Genomic DNA, 15,497 nt, shown 5'->3' with positions numbered 1-15,497 from the left:
CAATAAGAGAATTGGAGATTGACCCATTTTAGGGGTTCATGGCTATACCCCTTCCTGTTCTTGCCTAGACTGACTTAAGTACCATGGAAACTGGCTAAAAAAACTTCAATGGTTGATTTTTAATTATAGATTTATTTGTATTTAGTAGTTACCAAAAAGTTGTAATGATTATTTTTTTCATATCATATATTTAAAGAATAAAGTACAGTGGTGGACAAAAAAAAAAGTGGACTACATTAAATTTCATTATAAAAATAAAAAAAATCGCTGTTTGTAAAGAAACTGGAGAAATAGAATCGAACAAGCTGTGGCTAGGAAAGAGATAAAATTCTTAATTACTTTATTATTAATTTTTTTTAATTATTGATGAATACTTAATACCTGTGACTAAAATTAGCTTCTTAGCATCACAAATGCTGACTAGAGATACTTGATCTAAGAATTTTAAAATTATACGATTGAAAAAAAATTCAAAAAAAAAAAAATTCCAAAAGCACGTGGTACCAAACGATTCTGCTTTTTTTTTTTTTTTTTATTTTAATTGTTAAGGAGCACAAAAATTGTTCTGGTTATGGCACATTTCGTCTGGTGCCCATAGCATCCAACTGCGGATGCGCACGTACTCGTCGTGCTTGGTCATCTCACTGTGAACCATAATATCAAAATGGCCGTCTTGAACACTTAGGGTTGTGAAAGTTCAAAACACGTAATGTTTCTTTTTATGCCTCGTGAGACTGTTCTTATGTGAGAAATCACGTGAACAGATTTCGCATCGGAACGTTTCTCTGACATCCATGTGCAGCTTCATGTGCTGTTTGAGGTTACCGGGGGTGGTATAGCGACGATGACACATTTCACAGCGATACTTCGCCCATGGCTTATGTCTGTTGTGAAAGGGCCCATAGCTTCTTTGACCAGCAAAATATGAACCTAAGAAAAAAAAACAAAAAAAAAACAACCAATGTTATATAAATCTTTATTTTTTTTAATAAGCAGTAATTAAGTTCAAAAGACATAAATATAATTAACTGGATTAATTGATAGGAGAACTCAATATGAGTTCTCCTATCAATGAACCGAAACACTGGCTTCTTAGGTCACTTGTATTCAGGGGCGGGCCGTCCCGAGGGTGAAAGGGTGCACTACACCCAGGTGCCAACGTTCAAGGGGTGCTTTAAAACCTGAAACTTACATATGAAGAAAATTTTAAAGGGGGGGACAAATTTCAATTGGCACCCGGGTGCCACATACCCTAGGAATGCCCCTACTTGTATTCCCCTGATAGTAGATCGTCCTGCACTTGTCTTGATAATCATCTTACTTGCTGTGGTACCAGATTCTGACTTCTGTAGATGAAGTTATACATTTATTTTGTGTGTGTAGGCAAAAAAGACATCTGTCCAGGGCCCCCATCAGAGGAGGGACCCCAAATTTCAAGCCGAGTGGTCAGGAGTGCAGTAGTAGTCCCGCTCCTTGATATACCACGGTTCAAGCCGTCTGCTAAATACAGTCGATCTGCCAACCTGCACTGGACCAGAGTGGAAGATTATGGTCCATTTCCCTCAACATGAATCATTGAGGAGGCTTCCATCCTCCAGTGGATTGATAATGGCTGCAGTTTACCTTTACCTATAGATGTCCTACACTTTAGATGGATTTTACCATGACAATGAATTTTAAATAAAAAAAATTAATAAACACTAAAAGGTGAAAATCACAAACATACTAAAAAAAACAATAGAAAGCTCACAATGGTTTCTTTAAAACAATAGGAAGTGATTGTGAATATAATCGAAACGCTCTCTGACTCCTTAAGTCATTTGTAATCTCCTGATGAGGGGATTGAATGGAATTTGCCATTCGCACAAAACAATAGAAAATAAAAATATTAATATATTAACATGGTGATGAAATCATAGGCCACTAAGCACTAGTAATAAAGTGATCGGAAGAAATGTGTATACCATATTAGTAAAATTATTAGAATACCCTCGGGTTCTGTAAAGCGAATTAAACGATTGCGACATAATATCTGGCTCTTAATTTGGGATCGACTGGGTAGTCGTCGTGCTGGGAGAGAGATCAGCACATCGCGTGTTCGGTTCTGCACGACGTCACAAAATACGAATTCTAATGTTAACAATAATCGCTACAGTTGTTCACATCTCTGCCCAGTCCAACTCGCCTTACGTGTTCAAAGATAACTTATATCAACAGTAAAATATTGCTAAAGGCATACAAAACACACTTTTGGTATGTAAATTTATTCTGTTTGCAATAAATGATCATGCGCGGAATACACTTCAATTATTACAGCGTTCTGTGTCTCTCTGACGTCTTGGTTTATGAAGACAACGAATAATTTTTCATTACTCGCCACATCCCAGTTAAAAATAAATAAAAATTTCAACAACAATCATAAATCGAACAATAAAAGTTTAACAATGAAAAAAGACGAAGCAGACGCTTGCCTGGAGTAAAGTTCGTGGTTGTCATAGCAACTGGCTAATCTGTCTTCAAAGACTAGTCCTGACCTTGGCACACACACTTTCTGAATGAAACGATGAAGTCTTAATCACACATGTGGTGGATTTTCCGATGTCTGGTAAGACTTCCTTTATGGGAAAAATCCCGGGAACATATACTGCAGGCAAATCTTTCCCTTATGTCCATGTGCAGAGCCATGTGTTTCCTAAGGTTACCGGGACTTATGTAGTGACGATTGCAAATACCACAACGGAACTTTGCCCATGGCTTATGTCGATGGTGGTAGGGCCCATAACTTCCAAAATTATGGGGGGAAGGTGGACCTAAAAAAAAAAAAAGAAAAGTTTCAGTTTATTTTTACGTACATTAAATAAAATTGAATCCAATGAATAAAACGGAATTTAATGAATAAAATATAGAGAAACGATCCATCCTGGGTCATGGGTTGATCTTGTGGTCATCCATCCTACATTTAACTATTAAATGACAGTATATAAAACTTTTTCGCACACTATGACGTCACCTTTTCATAGCAGACGACTTACTATTTGTTAAAATTCATCGTTTGGTCAGTAGGCAGCGAATCGTTTGTCCAGTTCAGCCTTCGAATCTGCTGTATAATGCCAAACGACACTCGCATCTTTCTTATTTCTAATTCTTTGTTGCATCAAGATGATTTTTTATTCAAGATATGAATTTTGCCAGCGTCCCACTTAAGGAACGATGAGATAAATCAAACTTAAAAGTGTCAGGAGTGTCAAGAGACGCAAAATATTAGGACACTGGTGAAAGATCCATTGAGTTGAACGTTAGTCAACGTGCTGGGAGAGAATTCGATACATCGCGCGTTCAATTGGGCACGAGGCTGCAAAAATATGAGTTCCACTGTTGACAATAGTCGCAATAGTTGACAGCATCCTTGGCAAGCCAAACTTATCTAACGTGTTCAAACATGAAAGGAAGATGAACCTATAATATTGCTAAAGGCATACACAACACACTGTCGATAGGTAAATTTATTCTGTTCTTTTCAACAATAGTTTCCCAATGGTCCCACATTTTTACAACGACCATTTCACATTTTATAGTAGCAGACGACTTACTTTATTACAAAAACCACAACTGACACATCTTTCTGAATCTGAAAGGCGCGCCTTCACTCCAAACCTTGGCACCCATACTTTCCGAATGAAATCATCTAATCTTATGGATCTCTCCTACATCCATGATGGTTTCTTTTATGTCTTGTGAGACTTCCTTTATGGGAAAAGCAAATCTTTCCCGTACAGCCATGTGCAGAGCCACGTGTTGCCTAAGGTTACCGGGACTTATGTAGTGACGCTTGCAAATACTACAACGGAACTTTGCCCATGGCTTATGTCGATGGTGGAAGGGCCCATAGCTTCCAGAAAGATGAACGTAAGATGAACCTAAAAAAAAAAAAAAAAAACTTAATGGATAAGAAAGGAAGACACTCCATCCAATATGGCCACGCAGGCCCAGTTTATTGCCATCTAACATGCCTTATTTATATAAAAATCAACCATTACAATACATAAACCGTTTCTTCATATTTTTTACATTTTATAGTAGCAGACGACTTACTATTTGTTAAAACTGATTGTTGTCAGTAGGCATCGAATTAACTGTCCATTTCAGTCTTCAATTCACTGTGTTGATTGTATAGCTGAGAATCGTCTGCTGTACAAGAGCAGTCAATAAATTGTCCATTTCAGTCTTCAGTTAATTGAGTTTATTGTATAGCAGAGAGTCGTCTGCTGTACAAGAGCAGACGACTCTAGCATATTTCACCTTTCAACTTCTGGAGTGTGGTGACCTCTGTTTTGTCTTTTTGTTTTTTTACTGTTTAAGAGATCATATTAAGAGTCATCCTCAGAGGATATCATATTTTGTGAATATTTACTTTCTTCTCCTCATCACTGGATGACGTTTTTAATAATTTTGTGGTGTAGTTAAAAATATCAATGTAAATTGCTGCTATCTGAGCCCCCCTCCACCCCTTAACTTGTTTTTGACTTTGTTTTAAGTGGATTACGCGAAAATGTCCATGACCTGTTAGTGCAAAAATCGTTGGGATAACATTGACAGACCCGATAGTCAGAACATAAAAGACTGCTGTACAAACTGGAGAAATGTACCATTAAAGACCAGTTACTTCTATGGATAAAGGGATGGTTAAGTGGAAGAAGACAGAGGGTGGTTATCAATGGGCACAGCTCTTCGTGGAATAATGTTATTGATGGAGTTAACAGGGTTCAGTGCTGGGTCCATTGTTATTTTCAACATTTATCAATGATATTGATGAAGGCATATCAGGTTGAATGTCTAAGTTTGCAGATGATGCAAAGGATGGCATGGTACTTAATGACAGTCACCAGAGTGAGCTACTGCATCAAGATCTAGAATAATTGGACCGATGGGCTGAGAAATGGCAGTTGAAGTTTAACAATGACAAATGCAAGGTACTGCATATGGGTAGAAGTAACTCCAGAGTAACTGTGTGGTACTAGACATGTCTGCAATCAGACATGATTCTCTTTGTTAGCAGGGATAAGGAGGAAGGATGCAGATATGCTGGAATGGGTGCAGAGAAGGGCAAGCAGGTTGATGAAGGAAACAAAAGGGTGCTCTTACCTAGAAAGGCTTCGGTCCTGCAAATTGCAACGTCTCGAGACCAGGCACCCGCTGACAGGTGTTTAAAGTCTTGCATAAGCTGAATGTTAATGGTATTCTTCCACTTGCTGAAACCACACGAGACATAAATTCAAATTGAGGAAGGATGGTTGCAGGACAGACGTGAGGAAGTTTGCCTTCAGCCAGAGAGTGGTTGATTGTTGGAACAGGCTTCCATCTGTTGTGGAAATGGCGGTTGAATAAATTCAATGAAGAACTAGACAAATTCTTTGAGGGTACGAATGGATGAAGTGTGGTCTTTCTGCGCATGCGTTTTTAGTACAGAGAGCTAGCATAATCGCATTGATTGTTTTTGTGGTATTATTTCGATGTAATATATTCCAGCTTCATAGACTTCATACTACACGAGGAACAATATTTTATTCAAACATGGCGTAATTTACAGGTTCAAGTCTTATTACACACAAATAATTACAGAAGACATCTCCAAACATACAACACCGAGTTAGAAAAAAAAAAAAGAAAGAAAAATTTAATAAACAGAATGATGAAGTTTTTTGTGTTTAGTCAGTGTAGTCTTGTGGGAAAAATCACGTGAACATAAATCACACGGAAATCTCTCCCTAACGTCTTTATGGAGCTCCATATGCTGTTTAAGATTTCGTGGACTCGAGTATAGTCTATAGCATATTTCACAGCGTCTCTTGCCCCCCGGATGCGCATAACGAGTTATTCCATATCTTCTGTGCACGTGACAAAATGGCATACCTATAAAAAAAAAAAATAATAAATCGTAAATAAAAATCAATTGGAATTTTTAATTTCTTTTATTAATCAGCGAATGTTCGGTTTTTGTGACAGGGTCTTCAATGTTGTGGTGTAAACAGGGTTTAGAAACACAAAGGCATTTTCTATTTTTTACTTCTTTTAATAATCACCGGACTCCTGAACGCTACATTCTGGTAACACGAAAGAGTACACAATAGTTAAGTCTACCAAAAAACCATCACGATTTACTACAATGCATAGTTATATATGAAATACGTAATTTCACATACATCAATACTTTCTTTCAGTAGATACAAACCATGAAACCACTATCACTTCACTACAAACACCATATGTTGAAAATATTACACTGATTCTACTCTCTTTGCTTAAAGATTGTATGGTAATTGCGAACAATGGTGTCCACAATCTGTCCACAATCTGTCCACAATCCTTTCAAAATAGGATTGTGGACAAACTATCAAAGTTCAGAATATTTTTCGTATTGAGACTTCCATTTCGAAAAATTTCCAGGCTCAGATTCAACTTCAGCACATCCAACTTGTTTCTCTTTAAGAAATCAGAAATTTTCATTGATTTCCAGGCTTAGATTCAAATTTAGCACATCCAATCTATTTCTCTTTAAAGAATCAAAAATTTTCATTTATTGATTTCCAGGCTGAGATTCAAATTCAGCACTCCAGACTCTTTAAAGAATCAAAAGCTTCTTTAATTTTCTTTAAAAAGATTAAAAGATATTTTAATTTTCTTTAAACATTGTTTGATTCTTTAAAGAATTCTCTTTAAAGAATGAAATTTTTTCATTGATTTCCAGGCTCAGATTCAAATTCAGAACACTCAACCTATTTCTTTTTAAAGAAGCAGAAATTTTCATTAATTTCCAGGCTCATATTCAAATTCAGCAACTCAACCTATTTCTCTTTAAAGAATCAAAAAATTTCATTGACTTCCAGGCTCATACTCAAATTCACAACATCCAACCTATTTCTCTTTAAACAATCAAAAATTTCCATTTCTTGATTTCCAGGCTGTGAATCAAATTCACCACTTCAGCCTCTTTAAAGAATTAAGATCTTCTTTAATTTTCTTTCAAAAGATTAAAAGATTTTTTGATTATTTAAAGAATTCTCTTTAAACAATGAAATATTTTCATTGATTTCCAGGCTCAGATTCAAATTCAGCACACACAACCTATTTCTCTTTAAAGAATCAAAAATTTTCATTTCTTGATTTCCAGGCTGTGAATCGAATTCACCACTCCAGCCTCTTTAAAGAATTAAGATCTTCTTTAATTTTCTTTCAAAAGATTAAAAGATTTTTTAATTTTCTCTAAATATTTTTTGATTATTTAAAGAATTCTCTTTAAACAATGAAATATTTTCATTGATTTCCAGGCTCGGATTCAAATTCAGCACACTCAACTTGATTCTCTTTAAAGAATCAAAAAATTTCTTATATTCAGAACATCCAGAACAGAAAATTCAGAACATCCAACCTATTTCGCTTTAAAGTATCAGAAATTCAGAACATCCAACCTATTTCTCTTTAAAGAATCAAAAATTTTCATTTCTTGATTTCCAGGCTGTGAATCGAATTCACCACTCCAGCCTCTTTAAAGAATTAAGAGCTTCTTTCATTTTCTTTCAAGATTAAAAGATTTTTTTCATTTTCTTTAAAGATGTTTTGATTATTTAAAGAATTCTCTTTAAACAATGAAATATTTTCATTGATTTCCAGGCCCAGATTCAAATTCAGCACACTCAACTTGATTCTCTTTAAAGAATCAAAAAATTTCTTATATTCAGAACATCCAGAACAGAAAATTCAGAACATCCAACCTATTTCTCTTTAAAGTATCATAAATTCAGAACATCCAACCTATTTCTCTTTAAAGAATCAGAAGTTTTCATTAATTTCCAGGCTCAAATTTCAAAATCAGACATCCAACTTATTTCTCTTTGACAAATCAAAGAGACTTTCTTTAGCCTTCCAGGCTCATATTCAAATTGAGAACATCAAACCTATTTCTCCTTAAAGAATCAAAGAATCTGAACAATGAATCTGAGCGAATTTTTTAAAAAAAGGAAAGATAATTATTGTTCACCATCACCGTACAATCTTTAAACTCATTTGCATAATAATACTCTCAGTCTACTTTGACAACATCCAATGATTATGTACAACTTTATAAATATAAGAAAATAGATAGAGGTAACTACTACGTAGACCTGTTAATAACTTTACTTACGTCACTAAGTCTGACAAACATCTCAATAGAAATAATTTAACCATTCCTGACAATCAACGCGACACAGGTGGCGCTGTTTTCAATATGGAGAATGCGAACGTCATTAAGCGATTAGATCTGCCATCTGAGAGTTATCCTACGCGGATGAGGATATTTTTACAGCGCCATCTGGTGTCAAGCTGCAGTAAACGAAATCATTGGATATGTCATGAAAAAAAAAAATGAAGTGCAAAAGACTTTTAAAAGTATAAACTAAATATATTTTTCTATCATTAATTACAAATATTGTTTTAAAAGAATTAAAGACACCCAGCCGTTAGTTTCATTCCAGTGACGTCATCTGAACCTTACAGAACTAGTCACTGGTCTCCTAAATTGACTAATAATGACAATCCTTCATTTCTAACATATTTTTCATGCATCGGTTACCAATACATTCAACCTCTGAGCCACTGTTCGATAATTTCACTGTAATGCTCAATTACAAACCGTATTTTACTACTAGTCAGGGACGGGCCTAGTTAATCGAGCACCCAGGTTTGTACTGCACCCTCTAGTACTTAAAAATATTTTACTTTTGCGCCTCTAGTAGAAATGCAGCCTGGAAAAACTCCTGTTAGTCATCCCTGACTCAGTCCGGCCCTACTAGTAATAGTACAGCACAATATTTGCAGATTCCTTTGAGATGACCATATTACGAGAAGGGGCTCATCTGGTATTCCTTAAGGAAATATTATTAAAAGGAAGAAACGCTAATAAATATCTATTGATTAGTGTTCCCCCCCTTTTAACAATATTCACTTTGAGATTCATTTTTAAGCTCACAATCCAAAGATCATGCTTCTTCAATATATATTCTTTCTTTTACGTTTAAAAATTATTAAAATAATCATATAAATGCGGGAAAAAAAAGAAAAAGGAAAAAAATTGAATGACACTGTTTCAGATCTTAATTTCGTTCTATATTAATGATTTAATTTCTAAATTATTACAAGTATCCACTTATTTCGTTGGAATAGTGCATACACTGGAGAACAGAAGTTAAGGCATAGTGGAGTTTGCATACTACAATTTGTAAATTGCGCGTGCACACAGATAAAATTACTGATGAATATGACCAAATGTAAAAATAAATAAATAAATACCCGCGTCACATTGTTTAATATGCAAATTGCATAGTTTTAAACAGAACAGCATGACTGTGCATCACTCATTTCTATTGTGCACAGATATCAAGGAAGTCTGAGGTAGCAAGATCTTCCCCCAGAAACTCAGGTTCTTCACCCAAAAAACCAACCAGAGAACACACACAATTTATGGACACAATATTCACAGATAAATGAGGCAATCCTTGGGTGTCCCTAATATGACAATTTATCCCCCCCCCATCCTGTTAAGGTTTACAACCTCATCTAATGGATACCGATTTTCGGGTGCGCATGGCTAATTTGCATATTCCAGAACTGACATACGACACTGTTGCACAATAACAAAATCTATTCATGTACCAAATTTCATTGGCTCTTATTACTTCTTTCGCCAATTATTGCACGAATGTTATATGTACCTTAACTTTTGTTTACCAGTGTATATATGTACTGATTCATTCGCTTTTTAGATTGACTATAAAAAGCGAATGAATCAGTACATTCGCTTTTTAGATTGACTATAAACCATTTTCTACTAAAATTTTTAATTATAGTTTCGGCGTGACTATTATTTTCTTTGTTGTCAGTTATTTTTTCAAACGTATTCACAATTTCAATTTTTCAAACGTATTCACAATTACATTACATAACAATAACAAAGGTAAAAGACAGAATCCAATTTACGTTCTAAAACTTTAGACATTAATCAGCGTCCACTGTCACCATGACAACAAATCGTTTCACCCGGACATGAACACAACACAAGAGGAAAAGAAGAAACAAAAGGGCCGTGGGTAGGGTGGGTTATTCACTGTGATTTATTACTGTACGAGTCGCAGCCATGATGCTTTTTTTTATGTTTCGTCAGCGTAGTCTTATGAGAGAAATCACGTGGACACAAGTCGCAAGCAAACCTCTCTCTGACGTCTTTGTGCAGTACCATATGTTGCTTGAGGTTACCTGAATTGGAGTACACACGATTACAAAGTTTGCAGCACGTCTTTTCATTTCGATCATAGCGTTCCTCTGACTTCCTCCGGTCGTAACTGCTTTGTAGAAAGTGAAAGGGCGAAACTGAAAGAAAGAATTAAGAGAAAATATAAGACTAAAACATCTGTCGAACTTTATTGATCAATTTTACTTTCAAGAATTTTATTTTTTTTGACATGAAACAAAAGAGGTTTAAAAAAATTATGTAAAATGATCTTATTAAAATTCATGATTCATTTTTAGGATTTTAAAATCTTTTCACGCTTAAAATTGTTTATATTTCACACATTTTTGTAATATTTAGCATAACAAAGAAACTTTGTACATTTCAGCTCGTGAATCATTGTTCGATCACTATCAGTGTACATTTCAGCTCGTAAATTATTATTCGTCACTATCAGTGAACATTTCAGCTCGTGAATCATTGTTCGATCACTATCAGTGTACATTTCAGCTCGTGAATCATTGTTTGATCACTATCAGTGTACATTTCAGCTCGTGAATCATTGTTCGATCACTATCAGTGTATATTTCAGCTCCAAAATTCATTGTTTCTGAGAGCTGTACATTGATGTAGTTAGAACTGCCTGCTATGTACCACAGTATCTCTAATTTGCATATCAGCTAACGATCTCTTGAAACTCATATCTCTCAGCATTTTTAACATATTATAATGATATAAGAAGAAACATCTTATGACTATGTTCATACCAACAGACCGCAGCATAATGACCCCCTGTAGTAATTAATTCCGAAATCTTGTCCGTGGTGTTCCTTCGAAGTCATGCCATCTGGCAAAAGTGTAACTCTGGAATGATCCACAGTTTTCACGAGATCTCCCTCTTCTTGACACTCCTGTCAGAACTCCTGGATATTTAAAAAAGACACCTAGATAACAATAAAGTCAATTCTTATTTATTCTTACTTTAAAAAAAAAAAAGTTAAATTTTTATTAAAAAAAAGTTGACACACGATGTAACCTGTGGTACATTCAGGCAATTATATTTTTACTTCAAAAATTTAATTATAAAGATTATTTCTAGTTTTTAAATAATTTTTAAAAATTTAAATAAGTTTTTAACTTTAAAAATTATATTTGTAATTTTAACAAATTTAAAATTTTATTTTGAAAATATTTATTTTTTAATTCTTATTTATGTAAGGAATAAAAGAAATTAATAAAAATTTTCACATAACTAATCATTGAATTTAAGTCAAGACTAACTACATAACATACTTTTTGTACACAAAAATAATCTTTATTCCAAATTTAAAATACAGAAGAGACAAAAAAATACAGAAGCAGGAGACGTTTCGTTCCAAATGTACTATGACACTTCCTCAGAGCTGGAATTAGAATGCATAAACAATTTTGGTAACCAGTTGTAGGAATACAATTCAAACCAGCGATAATGATTTAATATTGCTGTATAAGTAAAACTAAATAATTGGAAATTTTCACTTTATTAATTTTTAAAACGTATTATTTCTTTTATTTTCATTAAAATTTTACTATACAATAAAAAATCAAGTATAAAGTTTAAAATTTCAAGTTTAAAAATTTTAATTTAAAAAATTGCAATTCGAAAATTTTGCAAAATTTCAAAATTCAAGTTGCGTCATACTCAGAGCATCATAACTGAAGACCTTGAAGAATTTGCTCATCATAGATTATGCAAATTATGAAATTAAAAGGGGAAATTATTCAACGGTGACCAAAATGTCACTTCACATTTTAAGGGACGTAAAATTATTGATATTTTTTCACTTGTAATAATCGACTCCGTTTTTGTGATAAAATCGGATGATAAAAAATTAACTCACCATCAAAATGGACGATTTCTCCATGAATGCTTAGTGCTAAAATCAAACAAATTTACTTTTTGATACTTGGAAAAATTTCAAGTTTGATATGTCAAACAATACAGATTCACTTTATTTTAGCAGACGACTTTCATATACATGTCAGCAGACGAATGATTGTGTAATATCAAAAAGTACAAATTCGCTTTACGTTAGCAGACGACCTTCATATATACATTTCAGCAGACAACCTTCATATATACATTTTCAGCAGACGACCTTCATATACATTTCTGCAGACGACCTTAACATACAATACAACAGACGGATGATTGTGTAATTTCAAACAATACAAATTCACCACTAGCAGACGATTTCCTTGTACATTTCCACAAACAAGTGATAGTGTAAGATTTCAAAAAAATAAAATTCACAATTTTTCTTGTGCTAAATGCCTATGTGATTAAAATAATTTGTGTACGATGAAATCATATTCAATAGCTCATTGTTTTCATTTAATTAAGTTAGGACAAAAACACAGCTTCGTAACTTCAACAAGAGAAACAATGATTGGTTAATCAATTACGAGGACGTTTATCACAGGGAAATCTTTCTCTTGAATCTTTATAATGTGTTGTTTATAATTTTGGCTGTTTTAAATTATCAATCAATAAAGAGGAAGTGTTTGATTGTTCTATGAAACAATGAATATTGATTTGTTTATTCTTGGTGTCAGATATTGAGAGAACAAATGCTTTATGAGTATTATATGGGTGATACATGGAGACATGATAACTGGAGTTATTTATTTTATTCTAAAACAGCAGCAGAAAGGTTTCCCATTTGAAATTTTTTGAAGTGCAGTGAAAAAGATGGAGTATTGGCAGAAGAGTTGGCTGGCAGTATGAGCACTTTCGCATAATGATTTCCAAAATTTCCATAAATTACTTTTCAAATACAATTTTTTTTTTCTGACTGGTGAAGGTATCTTTAACTTCTTTGGATAAAGAGAGGCAAACCTGAAAAATAAATAAAATAAGAATTGATGTAATAAAAATATAAAAAGATCGCCAAATTCATTAGTGCAAGATTTTTCAAATGGAAGTTTTATTTCTTTTGGCCTTTGCCAAAATTAATTAATTAATATTAAAATATTTCAAATATATATTTAAAGATAAATTATACTTGTATTAATTAATTCATATTTAAAAATAATTTATATATAAAATTAAATTTATTAAAGTCACATTTAAAATATTAAGGGTTTAATTTTAATTTTATTAAATAAAATTTTGAATTTTGTTTAAATTCAAAATTTTATTCAAACGAGTTGAAGGTACATTAGAATATTAATAAGGTGTGCTTACTTTTCCTTTTCTTGATTTCTTTACGATGTCTTCTTTCAACTACTTCAAACCTTTACTACGATTATTTGGTTATTGCAGAACTGAGCACTAAAAGTGTAAGTGCAATACAAGTTCACCCTCGGGTGTAGACGACTTTCTATTCTTTTCAATTACCATCTCTTAATGTGATTTGGAGATTAGAATTTCTTATTTAATTTTGGCAATGTTGCAATGTGGTCTCTAAAACTCGCCAGACTTGAAAATTATTTCTCAGTCGTAATATTTAAATAAATATTTTCTTTAAGAATGTTTTATGATAATTAACAAAACAAATGAACGCAATTATATCACAATCACTACTAGCAAAAAAAAAAAAAAAAAAAAAAAACAGTATCAGAAACATTTTCTTTATTAATACATGTTTTGTACAATTGGCAAAGTTAGAGTTAAATTGTTAGAGCAGACTCATGCCCTAGAACGCTGTAATTGTTAAACGATTGTGACATATTTCAACAATGAAATCCACATCCATTAGCAGACGAATTTCTTGTACTGTACATTTCAGCCAATGAATGATTGGCTGAAATTGTACAAAGGATTCATTAATTGAAATGAATCCTTTGTACAATTACCAATTAAATCCAATTTTTCATTTAATCGAAGTTTAAAGAGAGTTAAACAAAAAGTAAGAAAAATTTAAGGCTCTTTTAACTCTAACAACACACAAACTGATTAAACCTGATGTTCCTTTCTGTGTCTTATTAGACTGGTCTTATGAGCAAAATCACGCGAACATCTATCGCAGGGGAACCTTTCTCTTACATCGTTGTGCAAGTCCATGTGCTGTCTAAAACTTCTTCCGCTTGAAAAAGAACGCTGACATCGATCACACGTGAATTTTTTTCGGTCACGAAAGGGACGGTAACTTCTGTGATGTAAATATACACCTAAAGAATGAAAAATGATCTGATTATCGCTTTCTTATTTCGTAATGAATGATTTATCTTAATTTCAGGATTTAATCAGGCTAATCAGAATACTGAAAGCAGATGGAAAATTGTATTGAAAACAATGGATTGGGCAAAGGTACCAGTAGTTAACACTTGTAGGTTTGACAGTGAAATACCACCAGTTTATATTCAGGGGCGACCACATAATGTCAGATGAATTCACAACATAGAGAGAAATACAAGAATGTTATCGTATTTAGTAGTGATGCTGGCTTGAACTACAGTGGTTCAAGCCAATGTACTTCTGTACTCTTACACTTGACTACCCGGCCACATGGAGTTTATCGGACACTCATGTGGTATTTCTATGTGATTTCTGTGATTTTTTCCATTCAAAAAAAAGAAAACGAAGATTTTTACAAATTTCTTAAAGCAAGCTGTCTTTCTTCAGAGGTAAACTGATGGTTGTTTGATTATTGGGTTTAAGACGCGTAAGCAACTCAGGCCATATTGGGCAGTAGATTGCGTGTGTTCTATGGTCGATTTGCTGGATGAAAAACCGAGTTTCCATACTCCTGAGACTGATTAACTCAGTCACATTGTGAAAAGGCCTATGAAAATTCCTCTCCTCATTGACGGGATTCGAACTCAAGTCTTTTCTATCTGGTATGGGAAGGAAGGTGATTATACCAACTCATTTGATCATTAACAATTAAGATTAAAATGGAAAACAAACTATAATGCATAAATCTGTAAAATTAACTCATTGTAATTTATTTACTTAGATATATATAAATAAAAGAACTATTGCGACTAGTCACCGGTTGAAAACTGATCAATAGTTTCTTCGAGAATGTTTATATTAAGATAAAATAAATGAACACACTACAGCGTTTATAGTTCAATCACTGTTGCAAGAACACACTGTCAAAAACATTTTGTTTTTATTTGTTTAATTAATAACATGTTTTTTACAGTTGGCAAACAAACAGTTGGCCTTTGAACAAATAGGGGCCTTACAGTTGGACTTATTGGCCTCAGAACATTTTATTTCTGAAACGATTGTGACGTATTTAAATAA

Source organism: Mastigoproctus giganteus, chromosome 13 (genome assembly GCF_048544385.1).
Source record: "Mastigoproctus giganteus isolate SK-2022 chromosome 13, ASM4854438v1, whole genome shotgun sequence".
Classification (NCBI taxonomy): domain Eukaryota; kingdom Metazoa; phylum Arthropoda; class Arachnida; order Uropygi; family Thelyphonidae; genus Mastigoproctus; species Mastigoproctus giganteus.
This window is presented reverse-complemented; position numbering follows the sequence as displayed.